General features: G+C 48.0%; 1 long non-coding RNA gene across 2 annotated transcripts in view; it reads left to right on the forward strand.

Annotated features, from left to right (window-relative positions):
• Positions 1 to 24497, forward strand: part of LOC135970636 (uncharacterized) — a 113574-nt gene that overhangs the window by 23701 nt on the left and 65376 nt on the right. The gene's annotated exons all lie outside the window — the stretch shown is intronic.

Here is a 24497-nt window from a genome sequence, read left to right on the forward strand (position 1 = left end):
TCTTAGTTCACTGCCACCTCTGCCTCCCGAGTAGCTGGAACTATAGGCATGTGCCACCACGCCCAGCAAATTTTTGTATTTTTAGTAGAGATGGGGTTTCATCATATTGGCCAGGCTGGACTCGAACCCCTGACCTTATGATCCACCCACCTCGGCCTCCCAAAGTGTTGGGATTCCAGGCGTGAGCCACCACACCCGGCCAAAATATTCACTTCCTCCTCCAGCAGTGAATGAAAGCTGAGAGACAAACGTCTTCCCCTTTTCATCCCTTGACAAACAGTTTGGAATCTCCTTAGCTGGTCCTTTGGGGTCAGGCATCTGTCTCCCATAGCGGTGGGCAGCTCAATAATGCTCTCTTGAATTGTGTTCCTTTTTTTTTTTTTTTTTTTTTTTTGCTGTTTAACTTCTCCTGTCCCTCTTTTCTGCTCTTTGGAATTTCATTCCCATATAAGCTACCTACATGCCATCTGTTTATTAAGGTTGCCCTCCTAGGGGAATGTGGGCTATGCTATGTGACATTCAATGCTATGAGACTAAATGAGATCAGCAACAGATTAAGATAGGGAACAGATCCCAGGACTGAATCCTACGACCCTCCAACGTTTGTTGTTTTTAGAGATAGGGTCTCGTGCTGTTGCCCAGGCTGGAGTGCAATGGTGTGATCATAGCTCACTGCAGCCTCGCCCTCCTGGGCTCCTCCCTGTTTCAGCCTTCTGAATAGCTGGGACTATGGGCACGTGCCACCATGTCTGGCTCTCTCTAACATTTAGAGATGAAGGAGATGAGGAGAACCTAGCAAAGGAGACCTTGATGAAATAATCAAGAGAATATAGTGTCTTGGAAGCCAAGAGGAAAAACAAAAAATGTCTCAAGGAAGGAGGAATGCTCAGCTGATCCTTGCTGAACAGTCAAGGAAGGTGAAGATTAAGTGATAACCTTTAGGTTTAAGCACACTAGAGGGGACTGGCAATCTTAACGAAGAGCAGCTTGGGTGGAATTACAGAGTGATACAAATGGGTTCAACAGAGAATGGAAGGGGAGAAAGTACTATTGTCCCTTATCTATCCTTCAGTAGCTGCTGGGGATTGGTTTCAGGAGGCCCCTGAAGATTCTAAAATCCATTTTTTTTTAGAGATGGGGTCTCACTATGTTGCCCAGGCTGTTCTTAAACTCCTGGGCTCAAGCAATCCTCCCACCTCAAAAATCCTCCCACCTCTCAAATCACTACATTTACAGGAGTGAGCCAAGGTTCCTGGCCCCTAAATCCTTGGGTGTGCAAGTCTCTTATATAAAAGGGTGTAATAGCTGGGTGCAGTGGCTCACACCTGTAATCCCAGCACTTTGGGAGGCCGAAGCAGATGGATCACTTGAGGTCAGGAGTTCCAGACCAGCCTGACCAACTTGATGAAACCCATCTCTACTAAAAAAATACAAAAATTAGCTGGGTGTGGTGGTGGGCACATGTAGTCCCAGCTACTCAGGAGGCTGAGGCAGGAGAATCTCTTGAACCTAGGAGATGGAGGTTGCAGTGAGCCAAGATTGTGCCACTGAACTCCAGCCTAGGTGACAGAGTGAGATGCCATCTCAAAAATAAATAAATAAAATAAAATGGTGTAATCTTTGCATATAACCTACACATCCCCCCATATACTTTAAATATTCTCTAGATTAATTTAATACCTAACAGAATGTAAATGCTCTGTAAATAGTGTAAATAGTGTTATACTGTATGTTTTTATTTGTATTATTATTATTTTTTGAGACAGGGCCTCTCTTTGTCACCGAGATGGGAGTGCAATGGCACAATCACGGCTCACTGCAGCCTTGACCTCCCTGGGCTCAGGTGATCCTCCTGCCTCAGCCTTCCAAGTAGCTGAGACCACAGGCATATGCCACCATGCCTGGCTAATTTTTGTCTTTTTGTAGAGGTGGGATTCCACCACGTTGCCCGGGCTGGTCTTGAGCTCCTGGGTGCAAGCTGTCTGCCCACGCTGGCCTCCTGAAGTACTGGGATTACAGGCTTGAGCCACCATGCCCAGCCTATTTGTATTATTATTATCATTTATTATTTAAAGTAGCAGGATTTGATCTGTGGGCTTTAATTTGCCAACTCCTCCTGCACAATGTTTGAATGCTTTCTGTTGGTTTTTTTGTTTTGTTTGTGATGGAGTCTCACTCTGTCACCCAGGCTGGAGTTCAGTGGCATGATCTCAGCTCACTGCAGCCTCCCCACCCCGGGTTCAAGTGATTCTCCTGCCTCAGCCTCCCGAGTAACTGGGATTACAGGCATGTGCCACCACACCCAGCTAAGTTTTGTATTTTTAGTAGAGACGGGGTTTCACCATGTTGGCTAGTCTGGTCTCAAACTCCTGATCTCAGATGATTTGACAGCTTCCGACTCCCAAAGTGTTGGGATTACAGGTGTGAGCCACCACACCCGGCCCTATTTGTACTTTTTTTTTTTAATTGTTGGCTTCTTTTTTTTTTTTCTTTTTTTAAAATTTTTTAATTTGTTTGTTTTGAGATGGAATCTTGCTCTGTCACCCAGGCTGGAGTGCAGTGGCGCAATCTCAGCTCACTGCAGCCTCTAGCTCCCAGTTCCAGCGAGTCTCCTGCCTCAGCCTCCCAGTAGCTAGGACTACAGGCACACACCACCATGCCTGGCTAATTTTTGTATTATTAGTAGAAATGAGGTTTCACTGTGTTGGCCAGGCTGGTCTTGAACTCCTGATCTCAGGTGATCCACCTGCTTCAGCCTACCAAAGTGTTGGGATTACAGGTGTGAGCCACCGTGCCCGACCTTTCTCAAATAGTTTTGACCTTTGGTTGGTGGAAGCCATGGATGCAGAACCCATGGATATGGAGGGCCGACTACATAAATAATTATTTTATGGAGCTTTCCTATGAAGGTGAGTGGAGAAAGGGGATGCAAGCTGGAGAGGATGCTATGGTTTGAATGTGTCCCCCAGAGTTAATGTGTTAGAAACGTAATCCCCAATACAACAGTGTTGTGTGGTGGAACCTTTAAGAGGTCACTAGGCCGGCCAGGCACTGTGGCTCACGCCTGTAATCCCAGCACTTTGGGAGGCCAAGACGGGCAGATCAGCACGAGGTCAGGAGATTGAGACCATCCTGGCTAACACGGTGAAACCCTGCCTCTATCTACTAAAAATACAAAAAATTAGCCGGATGTGGTGGTGCATGCCTGTAATCCCAGCTACTGGGGAGGCTGAGGTGGGAGAATGGCATGAACCTGGGAGGCCCAGCTTGCAGTGAACCAAAATCGCGCCACTGCACTCCAGCCTGGGCGACAGAGAAAGACTTCATCCCAAAAAAAAAAAAAAAAAAGAGGTGACTAGGCCGCGAAGGCTGTGTCCTCACAGATAGATTAATGCCATTGTTTCGGGGGTGGTTTTCTCATTAAAAGATGAGCTTGAGCTTGGCCCCCTTCCTTCTCCCATTGCATTCCCCTCTCTCTTGCCCCTGGGATGCCTTTTGCCATGTTATGATGTGGCAAAAAGGCCCTCACCAGATGCCAGCCCCTTGACCTTGGACTTCCCAGCATCTAGAACTGTGAACCAAATGAATGTTTTTTCTTTATAAATTACCCAGTCTCTGGTATTCTGTCACAGCAGCACAAAGCAGACTAACACATAGGGTCAAGAGCAACTTTTTAAAAAAAGATGAGTGAAATTACAGCATATTTATGTGCTGATGAAAATGATTCATCAAAGGAGAAAACATGACACGAGAGAGGATGGAGAATGACTGGAGTGAGGGGATGGGAACTCGTGCTCAGTGAAGGTGTATGCCTTAGATAGGGGCATAGACCATTTATCCCTAAACTACAGAAAGGAAAGCCGAGCATGTGGGCAAATTCTCCCATCTCGTGACTTACTGAGTGCTTGACTTGCAAGAGATCATTAAGACTTTGAGTCTGTGCTGCCTATCCTTCCTCTCCATTTTGCAGATGAGACATAGAGGGAACTGGACTTACCAAAGGACACACCAGTGATTATTATGTGTGCACCAGTGATTATTTGTTTTGTTTGTTTTTGAGACAGAGTTTCGCTCTTGTTGTCCCTGCTGGAGTGCAATGATGCGACCTCGGCTCACTGCAACCTCCGCCTCCTGGGTTCAAGTGATTCTCCTGCCTCAGCCTCCCAAGTAGCTGGGATTATAGGCACCCACCAGCATGCCTGGCTAATTTTTTTTCCCTTTCTTTTTTTTTGAGATGGAGTCTTGCACTGTCACCCAGGCTGGAGTGCAGTGGTGCGACCTCAGCTCACTGCAACCTCAGCTTCCCGGGTTCAAGCGATTCTCCTGAGCTGGGATTACAGGCGCCTGCCACCACGCCTGGCTGACTTTTTGTATTTTTTAGTAGAGACGGGGTTTCACCATGTTGGCCAGACTGGTCTCAAACTCCTGACCTCATGATTCGCCTGCCTTGGCCTCCCAAAGTGCTGGGATTACAGGCATGAGCCACCGCGCCCAGCCATGCCTGGCTAATTTTTTGTATTTTTAGTAGAGATGGGGTTTCATCCCAAAGTGCTGGGATTACAGGCATGAGCCACTGCACCTAGTCTGCACCAGTGATTATTAGAGGCAGAGCTGGAATCAGAACCCAAGACCTTTCTTGCACCACCCAGCACATTCGGGTTCTCTGTGGTCAGATGTTCTACCTGCCCCACCTGTGCTCTGGGTAGTAGATGCATAGTGTGGGGGCCTCCAAGAAGACACTGGAAGAAGAAAGTGGAGAACTGAACAAACTTCAGAATAAGATCAATAAGCCATGGGGTTAGGTGATTTGAAAGTCTACTGATGAGTCTAAGGGATCTCCCTAGATGTATTTAGGAGTAACCGAATCATTGTAAGGAAAGCTATAAACTGGCAAACTGGACTCAGAAAAATCTGTCAAAATGCAGAAAGAGGATAGTGTAAATCCAAGTGCAAACAGAAGGGCATGGATCCTTCCGGAATATAGATTCCTGGTTTCAAATGTTCTATCAAGCTTTGTTTCCTGATGTGGGGTTTGGAAACATAGTCCCTTTAAGCTTAGATGGAGTTGAATGCTGCAACTCCATTCAGTACTGGATGATGAGTTTCCAGAAGGGAGAGGCCGCAACAAAAGAGGCACAAACAAGCTGGTCCCATGAAGGAGCCAAACACCAGATTTCACCTTGACCTCCAGGAAACTTGTGAAACCACTGCATTCTCTTTCCCCTAATTCCACTCATTTCAAAACATTCTCTGAGCTGTTGTGCGAGGCACTGTGCTTAGTGCTATAGGTATGGCTGGTAAGGGAGAGGTGGAGGGTGGTGTACAGAACAGATAAACTGAAGGAGGTCCCACCTTCCAATTTTTATAGCCTTCTAGTAAGAATGAGCGATTCACACATTGGACTGTGATTTCATGCCCACTACTCAATCTCCTGATTACTCATTCTGCTTCTCAGCTCTGTGCTGGACAGGAGAGGGCGTGTAACATGGGGGGAGTCTGTGTCTGTAGTCACTGCAAAGATAACCCCCTGACTGTGGATTCAAAGATATAAATTATAAACTGCTATTGGGTACAAATTATTCCCATGTGAGCTTGTTGAGCGTGATCCACTTATCTCTAGGGCTGATCGCTAGTTAAATCCTGCCCAAGTAGCTGAAAGCCTGTTTGTTTTACGACAAACAGGAGACAGAGGCCCTGTTGAAATTCGGGTGTAAGATTGAACCTTAAGCCAATGCTCTAATATATATATATATTTTTTGAAACGGAGTCTTGCTCTGTCACCCAGGCTGGAGTGCAGTGGCTGGATCTCAGCTCACTGCAAGCTCCTCCTCTCGGTTTCACGCCATTCTCCTGCCTCAGCCTCCCGAGTAGCTGGGACTACGGGCACCCGCCTCTTCGCCCGGCTAGCTTTTTGTATTTTTTTAGTAGAGACGGGGTTTCACCGTGTTAGCCAGGATGGTCTCGATCTCCTGACCTCGTGATCCGCCCGTCTCGGCCTCCCAAAGTGCTGGGATTACAGGCTTGAGCCACCGCGCCCGGCCTGGAGAATTCTTAAGTGGGTACAGTCTGTTACAGCTGTCTTCTACCTCTGCACCAAAGCAGTATTGGAAGAGACCCACAAGGTCAGGGTTCTGACTTCCAACACTCAGGCTGTTGAGGATAGGTGGAGGAGATGAGCTGGAATGTCATCAAGAGATAATCCAGGAAACGCTTCTCTGAAGAAATTACCACGATCTCTTCATTTCTGCAGCCCTTTGCAGTTGTTTTCAAAGCATTTGCAGTATCACTGATTTCATGGAATCCTCACATCGCCCCACGAAGTAGGTGGAGCAGGTTTTATTATCACTGTTTTGCAGCTGAAGAGACTGAGGCCCCAAGAGGTGGCATGACTTGGCCCAGGTCACATGGCTAATAAGCAGTTGAGCTGGAGCTCGAGTCCAGGTCTCCTGACTGTGAGTCGAATGCCCAGGTGTCAGCCAGCCATTCCTTGGCGGCTCAGCTGCCTCCTCAGCCCCCTTGGCTCTCAGATGAGAGGCCTGGGTGAGAGCGTGGGCTTCACTCCCAGGATGACCTGGGTTTGAGTCCCACCTCTGCCCTAACTGGCTGTCTGACCTCGGGCAAGTTGCCAAACCATCTCTGTGCCTCTGTTTCCTTGTCTGCAAAATGAGCAAAATAATAGTACCTCCCCATCAGGTGATTTGGAGGAGTAAATGAGATATTAGAGACAGAACAAAACACAATGTCTGGCATAGTTCGAGGCATCAATAAATGCTATATTACCCCCTCACCAAAGTCTGTTTTCCTCGAAGATGCAACCCGGAAGAGAGTACTCAAGAATCTTGCAGGCCAGGCACCGTGGCTCATGCCTGTAATCCCAGCACTAGCACTTTGGGAGACTGAGGCAGGAGGATTGCCTGAGTTCAGGAGTTTGAGACCAGCCTGGGCAACAAGGCAAAACCTCATCTCTACAAAAACTACAAAATGGTCAGGGCGCGGTGGCTCACACCTGTAATTCCAGCACTTTGGGAGGCTGAGGTGGGCAGATTACCTAGATCAGGAGTTTGAGACCAGCCTGACCAACATGGAGAAACCCCATCTCTACTAAAAATACAAAATTAGCCCGGCATGGTGATGCATGCCTGTAATCCCAGATACTTGGGAGGCTGAGGCAGGAGAATCACTTGAACCCGGGAGGCAGAGGTTGCAGTGAGCTGAGATTATGCCACTGCACTCCAGCCTGGGCAACAAGAGTGAAACTCCATCTCAAACAAAAAACAAAAAACAAAACACAGAACTTAGCCGGGTGTGATAGCATACACCCTGACCCTGGAGTTCGAGGCTACGGTGAGCCGACTGTGCCACTGCACTGTAGCCTGGCTGCCACAGTGAGACCCTGCCTCAAAAAAAAAAAAAAAAAAAAAGTCTTGCAGAAGGCTCCCTGATTTCCTTCCTCATCATTTCTTGCCTTTCCCCCCTCTCACTTTGTGATAATGCTACCTGAAATTTGTATGGGCCAGGCACAGTGGCTGATGGGCACAGTGGCTCATACCTGTAATCCCAGCACTTTGGGAGGCTGAGGCGGGCAGATCACTTGAAGTCAGGAGTTTGAGACCAGCCTGGCCAACATAGCAAAACCCCATCTCTACTAAAAATACAAAAATTAGATGGGCATAGTGGTGCACGCCTGTAATTCCAGCTACTTTAGAGGCTGAGGCATGAAAATTGCTTAAACCCAGGAGGCAGAGGTTGCAGTGAGTCGAGATCACGCCACTGCATTCCAGCCTGGGTGAAAAACAAAATAATAATAATAATAACAATAATAATAGTAATAATTTGTACATCCCTTTTTACTTTATTTTTCTTTCCTTCCTTTTTTTTTTTGAGATGGAGTTTCACTCTTGTTGCCCAGGCTGGAGTGCAGTGGTGTGATCACTGCTCACTGCAACCTCCACCTCCCAGGTTCAAGCGACTCTCCTGCCTAAGCCTCCTGAGTAGCTGGGATTACAGGTGTCTGCCACCACATCCAGTTAATTTTTGTATTTTTTTTAGTAGAGACGGGGTTTCACCATGTTGGCCAGGGGCTGATCTGGAACTCCTGACCTCAGGTGATCCTCCCGCCTCAGCCTTCCAAAGTGCTGAGATTACAGGCGTGAGCCACTGCGCCCAGCCTCTTTTTACTTTTCTTTTCTTTTTTTTTTTTTAGACAGAGTTTTGCTCTTGTTGCCCAGGCTGGAGTGCAATGGTGCAATCTCGGCTCACTGCAATCTCCGCCTCCTGGATTCAAGCAATTCTCCTGCCTCAGCCTCCTGAGTGGCTGGGATTACAGGCATGTGCCTCCACACCTGGATAGTTTTGTATTTTTAGTAGAGACGGGGTTTCTCCATGTTGGTCAGGCTGGTCTTGAACTCCTGACCTCAGGTGATCCACCCGCCTTGGCCTCCCAAAGTGCTGGGATTACAGGTGTGAGCCACCATGCCCAGCCCTCTTTTTACTTTTCAAAGTGCTTCCCCACTCAGCACCTCTTGGGATCCTCCCGTCAACCCTGTAAGATAAATAGAACCAAAATCTTCGTTCCCTTATTACAGGTGAGAAAACCAAGGTGAGAGAGGTGAATTGACTGTGCTAAGGCAACACCTCTGTTAGCTGAGGAGCTGGGACTCTTCTTTCAGTTTTGGTTCCTTGCTGGAAATATTTGTGGAATTGTATGGGTTTCCTTTCCTACCTTTGGAATTGGGAGCTAGGGGACCCCCTCATGGACTTTCTTCAGACTCAGGATTATCTTTGAGAACCCAAATGGTGAGGAGAAAAGTGATTTGCCTCCATGAGACTCCCCGATCCCACTCAATTTCCCCGCACATCAAGACCTAGGCCTGGGGATTGGAAAGGTAATCCAAGGTAAGGGGTAAATTCCATCTGCGGTCAAAGACCAGCTCTGAGCTGGCTTCCCATGAGCAGGGGAGGGTGGAAAGGTCAAAGGGTGGTGCTCTTCCTCAGAGTCCAGCGTCAGCTCTGCTACTTGATATCTGAGAACACCTTGAACAAGGCAAGGTGCACCTCAGCTTCCTCATCTCTAACAGGAACACTGGATTAGATAATGTCTCAGCTGACTTCCTGATAACATGAAATAGATTTGCTTGAGGATAACAGTGACACATTATGCACTTGAGAAACTTTTATTACGGAAAATTTCAAATAAATTCAAAGTCAACAGAACAATATAATGAACCCCCATGTATAGATCCCTCAGATTCAGCCATCATCAACATTCTTTCTTGTTTCATCTCTACCTCCACCACCTCACCCACTCAATGGTTCTTTCTTTTCTTCTATATGCGGTGGGAAGGGCTTGCTTTGTTGACCAGGCTGGTCTCAACCTCTTGGCCTCCAGTGATCCTCCCACCTTGGCTTCTCAAAGTGTTGGAATTATAGGCACCTGCCACCACACCCAGCCTGGTTATTTTATTATTATTATTATTTTTGAGACAGAATCTCACTCTGTCACCCAGGTTGGAATGCAGTGGCGCGATCTCGGCTCACTGCCTCCTCCAACTCCCAGGTTCCAGTGATTCTTGTGCCTCAGCCTTCTGAGTAGTTGGGACTGCAAGCGCGTGCCACCGCACTCAGCTAATTTTTGTATTTTTAATAGACATGGGGTTTCGCCATGTTGGCCCGGCTGGTCTCAAACTCTTGGCCTCAAGTGATCCTCCTGTCTTGGCCTCCCAAAGTGCTGGAATTACAGGCATAAGCCATCATGCCTGGACAACCTGGTTATTTCTTATAGTCTTTTTTTTCCCCTTCTAGTGAAATTTACGTACCTTGAAATGCAGAAATCTTAACTGTGTAATGTTGACAAAAGGATCCACCCATGTAACCAATGTCCATCACTGGCAAATGTATCACTATAACTGAATTTATTAACAAATTAAACATTTAAATATGACTTTAGCACACTAGGGATTAGCAAATGCTCTCTTTTTGGGACTGGCTAGGTTAGCATCAGATCTGCAGTCTTAAGTCATTATTTTCCTTCCTGCCTCTATCCACGCTGTCATCCTTGTGTGTCCCTGGAGCTTATGGCTTTCTCCTGCATGGACCTCTATTATGAGGCTTTTATTGCCTTGGCTACAAATTCTTATAAACTTGCTTTTTTTCTTTCCTATACATTTATCCTTCTCTGGGTTTTTTCTTGTTTTCTTTTTTTGTTTCGGTCTTCTATAACCTCTTTCTCATACCTGTTGCTGTTTTCTCCTTTAGAGTTCTTACTTTTCTGTGTTCACTCCACCTTCTCTGATCTCACTGTCCTTTATCTTTTGGTCTGTTTATATGCTGGACATTAGACACTGAGCCATAACCCCAGGGTCCAGCCCGGGGCCAGGCACTTAGTCAACAGTGAGTGAGTGAATGAATGAAAGCAAAGAATGACATACTCTGGAACCATCTGCAATCTGGTTACAGTAATGTGGTCAACTAAGGAACCCTAACCCGTTACCCTGGACCACATCTTTCTCTTTGCATTGAGCAAGAAGCTATTTATCTGCCCTCTTGGAAGCACCAGCATTTGAAAGGAAGGAGGCTGATTTCCTGACAAAATGTGACCCAAAGGACCATCCTCCTCCTACTCCCCATCATTTAAAAAAAAAAAAAAAAAAAAAAAAAGAGCAAGCCGGGGCTATCAGGGATACTTCCTGTTTTCCTCTCTTGAAAGCATCCTGGATAGATGAAACTGAAGGATCAAAGGGACTGCCTCCTCTGGGGCCTGGGGACTGGCAGAATGGCTTTTAACCCTCTGCTGTCTCCCACATGTGAGTGGCATGCACAGTCGACGTCTTACATTTCCCTAGTAGATTTTTAACTTCTTTTGGGCAAGGGCCTTGGCATTCATTCATTCATTCATTCATCAAACATTACTGTACTCTACCAAATCCCAGGCTTTGAGGATCTGGGGATATAGAGATGAATATGACAGTCCCTAGCCTCATTCATCTAACAGTAATGATCCCATGTGCTAACATGATCAAGCATTTTCTCCCTGTGAGGCTCTTACTACATGCTTTTCATGCATTTGGTCCTCACAACAAGCTGATGGGGTATTCTTGCCCCCATCTTACTGATAAGAAAAGCAAAGCTCCTGAAGGTAAAATAACCTGATGCAGGCTTATGACTGGTAGGTGTCATGGCTGGGGTTAGAACTGAGTGGTCTGAGCAGAAACCATATTTATAGCTGATACACTAGCCTGCCCCTGGAGACCTGCCTCCGTGTTTGAAACATGGCAGTGACTTTATTGCTAGTAATTTTTACAAGTGCATTTTATCTCTGGGCTTGGTCAGGTGGCTTCTGGTGAACAGGTTTGTTTACATCCGACTTACTGTATCATATTGTGTTAGAGCAGAGGTGAGTCAGCTTGCGGCCCCCTGAAGAGTGACAACAAGGCTAGAAAAACCAAGAGGCAACCTTTGGCCCTGTTTGCGGAACAAAGACAGCGTCAGGCTCTTGCTTCCCCTCTCTCATTTCTGGAATAGATAAGATTCCACAGATTTGTTTTGTTTTGTTTTTTGTTTTGTATTACATTTTTTTCAAATCTTGGAAAGAAAGCCAAAGGAGGCTGGGTGAGGTGGCTCATGCCTTGGAGCCTAGCACTTTGGGAAGCTGAGGTGGGCGGATTACTTGAGGTCAGGAGTTTGAGACCAGACTGGCCAACGTGGTAAAACACCGCCTCTACTAAAAATACAACAATTAGCTGGGTGTGGTGGCAGGCACCTATAATCCCAGCAACTCAGGAGGCTGAGGCAGGAGAATTGCTTGAACCCAGGAGGCAGAGGTTGCACTGAGCCGAGATTACGCCACATAGTGAAACCCTGTCTCAGCTAGAAATACAAAAAAATTAGCCAGGTGTGGTGGTGAACGCCTGTAATCCCAGCTATTCTGGAGGCTGAGGCACAAGGATTGCTTGAACTTGGGAGGCAGAGGTTGCGGTGAGCTGAGATCACACCACTGCATGCCAGCCTGGCCGACAGAATGAGACTGTCTCAAAAACAAAACAAAACAAAAAAGGAAAAATATTTTCTCCATTTTTCTGGAGAGGAATTGAGGCTCAGAGTAGTTAGTTAATATACCCCAAATCACACAGCTAGACAGAGTCAGGATTTGATCCTAGGTTTGACTAACTCCAGACCCTCCACTTTAATCATTCTATTTCCCTGATGCTAAAGTTGGCAGAGAGAGGAAGAAACTCCCTTCCTGCTGAGGTTCCTGACAAACAGTAGGGGCAGGTGAGGGTAGCAAGTAACCTTGAGATCTGCTGGTTAGGGACGCCTGGCACAAAAGGATCTTAAGGTGCTTCTGATTCTGCAATTCTATCTCTTTAAGACCCAGAGTTCCCATGCCAAGCCTGCTCTGTGATCCTCAGAGATTTCAGGGGTGGGGAAACTGGATTGAATGCGCTGACATACAAGCAAAAAAAGACCTCAGCATTTTTGCCTCGCCTCGGTGGCTCCGGCCTTTTTAAATTGTTTTTCCCCTCTCTCTCTCATTTATTTATTACTATGCTATTCCTTGGCCCTGCTGCTGTGTCAATCCTGATAAAAGCAAATCACCCCACAAACAGGTGCAGCTGGGAGCTGCCCCTTGGACAGCTGCCAGGGAAATGTGATCGCTCAGCTGGGGTGACCTGCCCCAGCCCAACCCCCTCTCAGGTTCCAGCCCAGGGCATGTGTCCTTGGGCAGTTAATGTCGGTCCACATGTCACAGCCCTGGTATCCCAGTTGGCATTACGGACTTGTGCTGGTGTGTGTGGTTTGGGTGGGGTGGATATATGCAGGAGAGAAGGGAGGCTCCCAGGAGTCTATTTTCTCTTTCGGTTTCTTCCAACAAATTCAGAAAATACAATGTCACCAAGTCCCCCTTGCAAGTATTTGAAAATATTTCCTAAGAATATCACTGCCTTATTTCCCTAGGTAAGAAATATTTTTTCCCATTCCCAAATTCACACACACATGCAATGTAATGATCCAAAAGAAATTTTCTGAGTATCTCCTAGGGCTTAGCTGTGGGTTCACCTAAATAAACATTTCTTAGCCAACCCTGCTATCCAGAATGCATTTTGATGCTACCAAGCCATGTGACTTTGACTCTGGCTTGGAAAAGATTTTATTTCATTTCCCCTCCCCCCATTTCAGTGTTTTGTCCCCAAGCATCATTTCCCCACTTCCCTAGGGCACCAGCCTTTCCGGAAATGCCCTAGCTCTGCGTGCAGCCTCCGCCTCCCGGTGTGGAGAAGGCGGTGACAGCGCCGCGCAGGAGCCGCAGGGCTGGCCTGGGCGGAGGGCGAGGGGCAGGGGCGGCCGGGCCAGGCTGCCCGCCTGCCGCAGAGCAGCGCGCAGCTCGGGGAGGGAGGAGGTTGCCATGCAAATGACGCGGCGTCCTGCGGGCCCCCCTTACCCGGGGGCCCTCTGGTTGCCAAAACAGAGCATTCCCCAGAACAGTCGCCTGGAAACGAGCGCTGTCATAGCAGCCTTGAGCTCAGTAGCAGCGAGCCAGCTGTGCTGCCACGAGGAGCTGGGTCAGGATGTTCAGACCTCCTCAGCACCCCCTCCCCACCCAGTCTCCACCTCGGGGAAGGGAGTGGTGGCTTGGCCCACCGTGGAGGGGAGGGAGGGCACTAATTGGATTGGAACACTCCTGAAACGCATCAGCTGCTCCTCCCTGGGGGAGGGGGAGAAAGAAAGCGGCAGACTGTCTTTGTGATCGGCTCAGCCTCTCCCTCCCTGCAGCCTCGCCCTGACCTGGTCCTCACCGGCCTCTGCCCACCTATGGCTGTCCTGGGGCACAATGGCAAGATCTTTGTAAAATGGAGGAGGCAGATACCGGATCAGATAACCACCAAAATGAAATTCAGCCTTGATATGAAGGGTACCGTAGTGATGCTACCGGGCTCTGACCTGGTTTGGAAGGGTTAGGGAAGAATGCAGGTTTGCCACAGCCCCCATGTCAATACTCTAGTTACTTCTTCCCTTAACAGCCCCCGTCTTTCCAGCACCTTTTCTCATCAGCTCACCTTTGCCAGCCTGGTCTTCCCTAAACCTTGGGAGCATTTACTTTTTCCTATTTCATTTGGCACCCAGAGAGCTGCCTCATCATTTAAGCGTGTGTGTGCTCACCAATTAAACTACAATATAAACTTTAAAGAAGCAGGACCCATGTAATCATTGTCATGGCCCACCTTGACCATGAAGAACGAATCAGGCCGGGTCCAGTGGCTCACGCCTGTAATCCCAGTACTTTGGGAGGCCGAGGTGGGTGGATCACGAGGTCGGGAGATTGAGAACATCTTGGCTAACACAGTGAAACCCTGTCTCTACTAAAAATACAAAAAAATTAGCCAGGCATAGTGGTGGGTGCCTGTAGTCCCAGTTATTCGGGAGGCTGAGGCAGGAGAATGGCGTGAACCTGGGAGGCGGAGCTTGCAGTGAGCCGAGATTGCACCACTGCACTATAGCCTGGGCAACAGAGCAAGGCACTGCCTCAAAAAAAAAAAAAAAAAAAAAAAAAAAAAAAAAAAAAAACAAGACAGAGTTTCACAGACCTGCTTGAATTTAGGTGCCAGTGATCTTTGTCAACATAGTCATCACCCTGGGAGGCCTCTGGCATTGCCTTTGCAACAACTGTTTTAGATTGGCCTTCAGAGACTAGTAAAACCTCTTCTGGGACTGGGGAGGGGAGGAGATTCAGTGACAGCCTGAGTGACAGTAAGCCAACAGGTGGGCTACAGAGAAAGTGGACGACTACTCAGGACACACCGAGTGCTTCATGTGGTCCGGACGCTGCACACCAGTGCTTACAGGTGTGACTTAAGCATGTGTGTGCAAGGGAGTCCCCTTCCTTCAAATTCCTAAGGGGCCTTGGAAGTCTTAGGTACCCAAACAGCAAGTCTTCATTCAACCTGCCTTGGTAACGCAGCATGTAAATGTGCAATCTCTCTCTCCTCCCTCTTCCTTTCCTTTGAGTTCCTGCTGTTTGCCAGGCACTGAGCTAGGCTCTGGAGGTTCAGAGAATGATTAAATTAGTATCATTCTGTATTTATGAGAAAAAATCCTAAACCATATGTAGGGGGCATTTGCTGTGCCTATAGTCACCAGCATTTTTTGATCAACTTTCCTATTTTGGGTTTTTCCCACATCATAAATCCCACTTCCCCAAAATAAAGGCCAGAAATTGACCTTCCCAGATGTCCTTGCAACTAACATGTAAGCAGGTGACCTAAGTTCCACTGATCAGATGCACCCACATGAGATTTTTTTTTTCTTTTTCTTTTTCTTTTTCTTTTTGAGGCCGAGTCTTGCTGTGTCGCCCAGGCTGGAGTGCAGTGGCCCGATCTCGACTCACTGCAGCCTCTGCCTCTGCCTCCCGGGTTCAAGCAATTCTCCTGCCTCAATCCCCCGAATAGCTGGGACTACAGGCACATGCTACCAAGCCCAGCTAGTTTTTGTATTTTTAGTAAAGACAGGGTTTCCCCATGTTGACCGGGATGGTCTTGATCTCCTGACATCGTGATCTGCCTGCCTCGGCCTCCCAAAGTGTTGGGATTACAAGGCATGAGCCACTGTGCCCAGTCTTTCTTTTCTTTCTTTTTTTTATTTTGAGACAGAGTCTTGCTCTGTCACCCAGACTAGAGTACAATGGCGCAATCTCGGCTTACCACAATCTCCGCCTCCTGGGTTCAAGCAATTCTCCTGCCTCAGCCTCCCAAGTAGCTGGGATAACAGTTGTGCACCATCCCTGGCTATTTTTGTATTTTTAGTAGAGACAGAGTTTCACCATGTTGGCCAGGCTGGTCTCGAACTCCTGACTCAGGTGATCTGCCCACCTCAGCCTCCCAGAGTGCTGGGATTACAGGTGTGAGCCACCACACCCAGCCTGTTTTTTCCTTTTTTAGACAAGGTTTTGCTTGAACTGGTCTCAAGCAGTTCTCCCTCCTGAGCCTCCCAAGTAGTTAGGACTACAGTTCTACAGTTGTGTACCACCAACCACATGAGTTGTTTTTTGTTTTTTGAGATGGGGTCTCACTCTGTCACCCAGGCTGGCGTGAAGTGGCACAATTTTGGCTCACCGCAACCTCCGCCTCCCAGGCTCAAGCGATCCACCTCAGCTTCCTGAGTAGCTGGGACCACAGGCACGCACCACCACTCCCAGCTAATTTTTTGTATTTTTCGTAGAGATGGAGTTTCACCATGTTGCCCAGGCTGGTCTCGAACTCCTGAGCTCAAGCGATTGTGCCCAAATTGGCCTCCCAAAATGCTGGGTTTACAGGTGTGAACCACTGGCTTCACATGAGATTTTGATTTGGAAGAAAGCAATTGAGGAAGAAAGCATCCTGGGGAAGGGGGCTTTCCATCCTCTGAACCCCACACCCATGGCTGTGCCCATTACTCAAAGGCATGCAGTTGGCTCGTGTTGCCTTGTGATATGGTTCCTATTATTACCCAAGAGTCCTATTTTACCTTGAGCAAGGATGACATGCACATTTGTGACTCATTTCATATTGTTCTGCCCTCTCCCATCTCCAGACTCCCAGAGGCACTGACTGTCCCGTGGCTGGCATGTGCACTGCAGCTATTTTTCACATGGGCACAACCCATCACCCAGCATACCATCAACTCCACGGTGTCTTGGGATTGCAACTTATGTGATTTTTGCCAACCCCCTTTCCTACAGCTTTATAAGAAATAGGATTTTATGATATGCTTGTGGAAAATGAGAATCATATTGTTTATTTTCAAATTGATGACTTTCTCCATAATAAAATTAAAACATTTGCAGGCATAACCCATTCATTCATTCATTCATTCAGCATTTAATGAGTGCCTATGATGTGCCGGGCATTGTGTTGAGTGCTGGGACAGAACTGAGTACAGCACAACTCCTCCTCACAAGATGTTAGTTTATTAGCAAGAAACAGGTAACAGGCTGGGTGTCATGGTTTAGGCCTGTAATCCCAACACTTTGGGAGGCTGAGGCCTGAAGATTGCTTGAGCCCAGGAGTTAGAGAGCAGCCTGGACAATACAGGGAGACCTTGTCTCTGCAAAAAATAAAAAAAAATTAGCCAGGTGGAGTGGTGTGCACCTGTAGTCTCGGCTACTCAGGAGGCTAAGGTGAGAGGATCACTTTAGCCCAAGAGGTTGAGACTGCAGTGAGCATGATCACGCCACTGCACTCTATCCTGGGTGTCGAAGCAGACATGTAAGTGGGGGAAAGGTGGTACAAGAGCTCTGAAGGCCAATGTGCAGAGTAGAGAAGGGAGTGGTTTGTTGGGCGCAGAAAAGACTTTTTCATAGGAACAACATCAAGTGCTTATTCTAGGACAGCTTTTTTCTCAGGACTTAATGTATATTCATTCACTTAATCTTCACAACAGCAATAAAGCAGGTGTTATTAATACCCTATTTTTTTTTTGAGACAAAGTCTCACTCTGTTGCCCAGGCTGGAGTGCAGCGGCGCTGTCTCAGCTCACGGCAACCTCTGCCTCCCGGGTTCAAGTGATTCTCTTTCTCAGCTTCCTGAGTAGCTGGGATTATAGGCACCCACCACCATGCCTGGCTAATTTTTGTCTTTTTAGTAGAGACAGAGTCTCATCATCTTGACCAGGCTGGTCTCAAACTCTTGACCTTGTGATCCACCTGCCTCAGCCTCCCAAAGTGCTGGGGGTACAGGCATGAGTCACCATGCCCAGCCAATACCCTATTTTACAGGTAAGGGAACCAAAGCCCTGAGACGTGTAATGTCTCGCACGGTTGCACAGCTGGTGAGTTGCAGAGCTGGGATGTGTCCTTCATAATTTAACATCCATGTGCTTAACTGCTGCACTACACTGCCTTGAGCAGATTCTGGGAAGTGAAAGCTTAGCGACCACCAGGCATCTTTACAGGCTCAGGGCATGGAGTGGCTGCCTGTTTGGTTCAGCTGGGACATGGTGCACTGGAAAACGGTATGGTGCAGAGGGCGGCCATCCAAAATACTTAAAAGTGATAGGTGAGAACTCACTACCACAAGCTTGGACTTCAGTTGCTCTCTTTGTTCCTTGATGGATAATTTCACTCCGTAAGAGTGGTTGACCTAGACAAACTTGTAAGGTTGGCAGAATGGGCTTCTCCCTAAGCAGATATAATTTGCTTTGGAATCTCAGGGACTTGGGATCTAGTCCCCACTCTTCCCTTGACCAGCTGAGTGACTTTGGGCAAGTCACTCAACATCTCTTATCCTCAGTTCTCTCCACTGGTAATTGAGAATAATAATCTCATAGTGTTGACATAGGATTAAATGAGATAATGCATGTCGATCAGCTTAGAATGCAAACAAGCCAAAAGTAACATTTATTTAAGTTTTAAGTTCACAATATCTTATCTACAACTCCAAACACCTAAAAGCTCTGAAAACAAAACACATTTGGCAACAAAACCTGAGTTTTGTTTGTTTGTTTGTTTTGAGACAGAGTCTTACTCTGTCACCCAGGCTGGAGTGCAATGGCACAATTTCGGCTCACTGCAACCTTCGCCTCCTGGGTTTAAGTGATTCTCCTGCCTCAGCCTCCTGAGTAGCTGGGATTATAGGCACTCGCCATCATGCCTGGCTAATTTTTGTATTTTTGTAGAGATGGGGTTTCACCATGTTGGCTAGGCTGGTCTTGAACCTCTGACCTCAGGTGATCTGCCTGCCTCGGCCTCCCAAAGTGCTGGGATTACAGGCTTGAGCCACAGCACCCAAAATTTTCCATGTACTTTTTTGAAGGAATATTAAAGTATTTGTTTAAAGTATTTTATGCCATCCCAGATTCTGCTATGGGCATTGCAAAATATGTGGTGTGGCACTGTGTTGCTTTTCTAAAATCCAAAAGACTTATATTACAAAACACATCTGACCCAAAGGCATCAAATAAGGGATTTTAACTAGCATTATCTCATCTTTAGACCACTCTCTCCACTCCCAGTCCCCCTCTTACTCTAACTGTTCAAATGGCCATTGGGCATCTAGAATCAATCCTTCTCTGCAAAAGGAATACACATACACCCACATACCCTTTGGGTCTCCCCCACACAACTGTCTCCCTCATCCAAGCTCCTTTGCTCCCACTATTTCTTCAGTCCTGATTTTTGCCAACCTCATTGAATTTAAATTCCCCCCATACCCCTCTACTCCCATGCCCTGGTCAAGAAAACAGATTTTAGACATGGCGCCTTCTCTGAATTACTCTGGTAGTACAGGCCCAGCCAGTTGTTACCTGCCTGTGGGCTGCAGAATTATTCCAAGAAACTCTATGTCTATTTGAACGCCAAATACTATCTGCCAACTGTGTAAGTAATGTCTGATGCGTAACTGTGCTACTCCTTTTCAGCTGTGCTGAAGGCCTGATTGTTTTTTGTCACGATGAATTTTCCCCGTTGACCAAAGCCCAAAATAACAGCTTCTCTCATTTGCAAGGCTGCGGTCACTTCCAAAGGGAACAAGGGGTCTTTAGGCTGGGGCAGGTTGCAAACCACTGAGCTGGGCTGTCTTGGCAGTGTGCCATACGTCCTTGGTGCGGGGGAATCATGAGACCTGAGGTCAAGTTCCAGCTCTTCCCTGGCTGGTTAGATGATCTTGGAGGCAGACCCTTGTGACTTGGAAGGCTTTGGTTTCCTCATTCTGGAGCAGAGATCATGAAAATTATTTGGCAGGATTGTGAAGAAGATTAAATGAGATAATGAAAGGACTTTGAAAACTGTGAAGTGTTGCACAAATGGAAAGCTTGTTGTTGTCTTACACATATTGTCAACTTTTTTTTTTTTCTTCTGGATGGAGTCTCGCTCCGTTACCCAGGCTGGACTGCAGTGGCGCGATCTCGGCTCACTGCAACCTCTGCCTCCCAGGTTCAAATGATTCTCCTGCTTCAGCCTTCCAAGTAGCACCACCATGCCCGGCTAATTCTTGGATTTTTAGTAGAGATGGGGTTTCACCATGTTGGCCAGGCTTGTCTTGAACTCCTGATCTCAGGTGATCAGCCCGCCTCGGTCTCCCAAAGTGCTGGGATTAGAGGCGTGAGCCACCGCGTTTGGCCACATATTGTCAGCCTCTTTTTTTTTTTTTTTTTTTTTGAGACGGAGTCTTGCTCTGTCGCCCAGGCTGGGGTGCAGTGGCCGGATCTCAGCTCATTGCAAGCTCCGCCTCCCAGGTTTACGCCATTCTCCTACCTCAGCCTCCCGAGTAGCTGGGACTACAGGCGCCCGCCAACCCGCCCGGCTAGTTTTTTTGCATTTTTTAGTAGAGACGGGGTTTCACCGTGTTAGCCAGGATGGTCTCGATCTCCTGACCTTGTGATCCACCCGTCTCGGCCTCCCAAAGTGCTGGGATTACAGGCTTGAGCCACCGCGCCCGGCCTATTGTCAGCTTCTTAAAGGTGGGAATGGTGTCTTCTGTTTTCTTCAGTTTCCTCAGTGGCACTCCCCACCCCCATTCTGCAATCAACACGGGACTGGCTATAGAGATGGCCTTGTATGAAACACTGCAAAATAACTTGCACAGTGGCTTAGCAAATAAGAGGTATTTAATAAATGGTAGTTAATATGCATGCCTGTGCCATCCACTGTGCAGAGAAGCAGTGTAGTGCAGCGGTTTAGAGCACGGGCCCTGGTATTAATCCACTCTCTGCCACTTGCTGGGTTAGCACATGTGACCTTGGGCAAGGTTAGCACTAATAGGCCCTAATATTCTCATCTATCACACATGGCTGATGATAATAGTAGTTAATTCATGAAGTTGTGAAAACTGAAAGGGTTTAGTCTATGTAACAGAGCCAGGCACGAATCGAGCACTCTGTAGGCATCGGTTGTTTTTGTCTTTTTTTGCTACAAGATCTCAATCTGTCGCCTAGGGTGAGTGCAGTGGCGCAATCATGGCTCACTGCAGCCTCGACCTCCTGGGCTCAAGTGATCCTCTCACCTCAGCTTCCTGAATAGCTGGGACTACAGGTGTATGCCACCACGCCCAGCTAAGTTTTAAATTTTTTTTTGTAGAGACAGGGTCTTGCTATGTTGCCGAGGCTGGTCTGGAACTCCTGGCCTCAAGCAATCCTCCCATCTCAGTCTCCCAAAGTGCTGGGATTACAGGGGAGCCACACACAGTTGTTATTTAGCTATTATATGCCAAACGATTCTTCAAAAGCTGGTCAGTGGCTGGGCGTGGTGGCTCAGGCCTGTAATCCCAGCACTTTGAAAGGCCGAGGTGGGCGGATCACCTGAGGTCAGGAGTTCAAGACAAGCCTGGCCAACATGGCAAAACCCTGTTTATACTAAAAACATAAAAATTAGTTGGGTGTGGTGGCACGTGCCTGTAGTCCCACCTACTTGGGAGGCTGAGGCACGAGAATTGCTTGAACCTTGGAGGCGGAGGTTGCAGTGAGCCAAAATTGTGTCACTGTACTCCAGCCTGGGACACAGAGCAAGACTCTGTCTCAAAAAAAAAAAAAAAAAAAAAAAAAGGGGGTCGGAGAAAATCGCCAGACAGGAAGTCTAGCTTCTGGTCTTTGTTCAGCGTCAGTAAGGTCTTCAAAGAGGGTTAGATGCTCAGGCAGCCTCTCAGGATCAGCACAGATCATGCAGCGGTGAAATTCAGGCTTGAGTGTCATTTCCCCCAGCTGTGGGCGAAGATCCTAGACCAGACCAGATATCATTGGGTAAAAGGTGTGCCTGTTTAATATTTGGATAAGTATCACTATTGTCGGACATACAGAAGTTTCTGTCTGCACCACCTCCCGTCAGAACAAGAATGCCTATTTTCCCATGCCCTAACCAACTCATATTTTAAAGTATTTTATTAATTTTTTGACTAGGTAATGTTTGCAGGTGGCAGAAAATTTAAAGAGATAGGGAAGGGCATGCAGTGAGAGGTCTCTACGTTCCCGTCGCAGCCATCCCAGGCCCGGCCCCAGAACCACAAACTTTGATCTCAGCCTTTCTGGTAAACGGAAAGTGGTATCTCACTCAATCAATCTCACAATCACGTTGATGTGAAAACAAATTACTATATATTAGGGAGTAGAATGTTGCATGTGAATGAACTTTAAGATAAAACAGGAGACTTCAAAGGCATTTTATGCTCAAGGGTGGGGCAGGGCGTGGAGCGGCCCTTCTCTTGGGGGATACCTTGGTACGGCTGTGTGTTAGTCTGTGGAATGAATGCTGGACGGTGCCCCCACTCGTCTCAATCACATTGAGGTTTCCCTCATCCCCCAGTCACCTGTTTACCATACATCCCTCTGGGCTCTTCCTGCCCTTGGCCTGGTCACCACCTTGCTGCCTTACCTTAAGTCAGTCACCTCCCACTCTGGGCTTCCTGACTTGTAAAAAGGGGGCTGGACTAGGCCTCATTCCAGGTGTAGCATTCCAAGACTGATCAACTAATTCACATTAAGGTGTAGATGACTGATAACAGCTTAATGTATTACCTCTCCTGTGGGTGGAAACATTTTAAGAGATGCAATTTCTCATCCTCCAAGAATGAGTGTGCGTGGTGCAATTTCAGGTATGGTCACAGGTATGTGGGGACGATGTAGGGGGAGGGGTCCCTTTCCTGGCACCCCTCCAGTGGTCACTGTAGGCCCCCACCTGCTCCAGCCAGGGGTGGTGGCAGCCCTGAGGGGAGCAAACCTGCTGGCTTCTCTCACACCACACTCCGCATTTATTTCTCTCTGGCAGTGGCCAAGAGCAGAGTTTTGTCATACAGAAAAATGCCTCATCAGGGAAACCTACGTGTGTGGCCTGGAAAACTACCTTGTCCCCTGGGCCGAGGGGTGCGGTGGAGGTGTTAGCAACCTGATTTCCAGGTTCTCAGATCAGTTCTCGTCCTGGGTGGGTGAGGAGACCCCCACTGGAGGGCCACTGGCCTTCCGCCAGAGCAGGTGGTCCTGCCATACCTGGATCCAAGACGTCTGCTTTTCACGGAGAGAAAGAGGCTGTGTCAGACGCTGTCTGGTTTTGTTGGCTGAAGGAGGTTTGGTTTGGCTTCTGAATTTTCAGGGAGGGCTGATGGCCCGCAGCCACGAGCCACCGTTAGCCTGTGAGAAAGAGGAAAGGAGGCCGGGCGCGGTGGCTCAAGCCTGTAATCCCAGCACTTTGGGAGGCCGAGACGGGCGGATCACAAGGTCAGGAGATCGAGACCATCCTGGCTAACACGGCGAAACCCCGTCTCTACTAAAAACACAAAAAATTAGCCGGGCGAGGTGGCGGCGCCTGTGGTCCCAGCTACTCGGGAGGCAGAGGCAGGAGAATGGCGTAAACCCGGGAGGCGGAGCTTGCAGTGAGCTGAGATCTGGCCACTGCACTCCAGCCTGGGCGACAGAGCGAGACTCCGTCTCAAAAAAAAAAAAAAAAAAAAAAAAAAAGAAAAGAAAGAGGAAAGGAGTTTCTTTAGCTGTGAAGTCTAGGCCGGCTGCTCTTGCTCTTGTGCAGTGCAGGCCACCGCATCCCAGCCCGCAATCCCCACTAACCCACTGGGCCCTCATGGGGCGCCGTTTTGTCCCACTACTGTCTGGGCCTTTCTTCAGTGTAGGCGGCTGGGGAAGCCAGTCTGTGCTGCCCCCAGGACAGTGGTGGGTGGGGATGGACACCCGGGGCTGAGGGGCCCAGGTCAGATCAGGGAGAGACGTGCTTTGCTTTCTGGCAGAACCTCCACTGTTGCAACTCCTCCTCCTTCCTGGACCAGGGCAGCTTCTCCAGACCTGATGATGCTTAACCCATGAGCCTCATCACAGAGCATTCAGAGCTCTAGACCCTCCCTATGCAAAGGGTGGTCCATGACCAGCCTCATCCGCCTCACCTGGGAGCTGGTTATGCTGAAGGCCTTAGGGAGATGGGAATGCCATAGAAGCTCTCTGGGGAGGCCCCTCTGAGGTGGAGACTCATCACAGGCCTGATTCAATGGAGAGAGATGGGTACTGGGAAAGAAATGCATGACGGGGCCACGGGCTGAACTAGGGAGGTGTCTTTTCTTTTCTTTTCCTTTCCTTTCTTTGTTTTCTTTCTTTCTTTTTTTTTTGAGATGGAGTTTCCCTCTTGTTGCCCAGACTGGAGTGCAATGACGCGATCTCAGCTCATTGCAACCTCCGCCTCCTGGGTTCAAGCAATTCTCCTGCCTCAGCCTCCCAACTACCTGGGATTACAGGCGCCCGCCACCACGCCCGGCTACTTTTGTATTTTTAGTAGAGACGGGGTTTCACCATGTTGCCCAGGCTGGTCTCAAACTCCTGACCTCAGGTGATCCACCCATCTCAACCTCCCAAAGTGCTGGGATTACAGGGGTGAGCTACCACCCCCAGCCTTAATTTCTTTCAAAACAGTTTCTTTTAGTTTTATTTTCATTTTATTTTGAATAGGCAATCCACTCACACAGTTAAAATTCTAAGGGCACAGGAGGGTATGTAAGATACAATTTCTTTTGCAGACTTGTTTCCTAGCTGCTTCCCCTCTCAAA

This window comes from Macaca fascicularis, chromosome 4, assembly GCF_037993035.2.
Source record: "Macaca fascicularis isolate 582-1 chromosome 4, T2T-MFA8v1.1".
Lineage (NCBI taxonomy): Eukaryota > Metazoa > Chordata > Mammalia > Primates > Cercopithecidae > Macaca > Macaca fascicularis.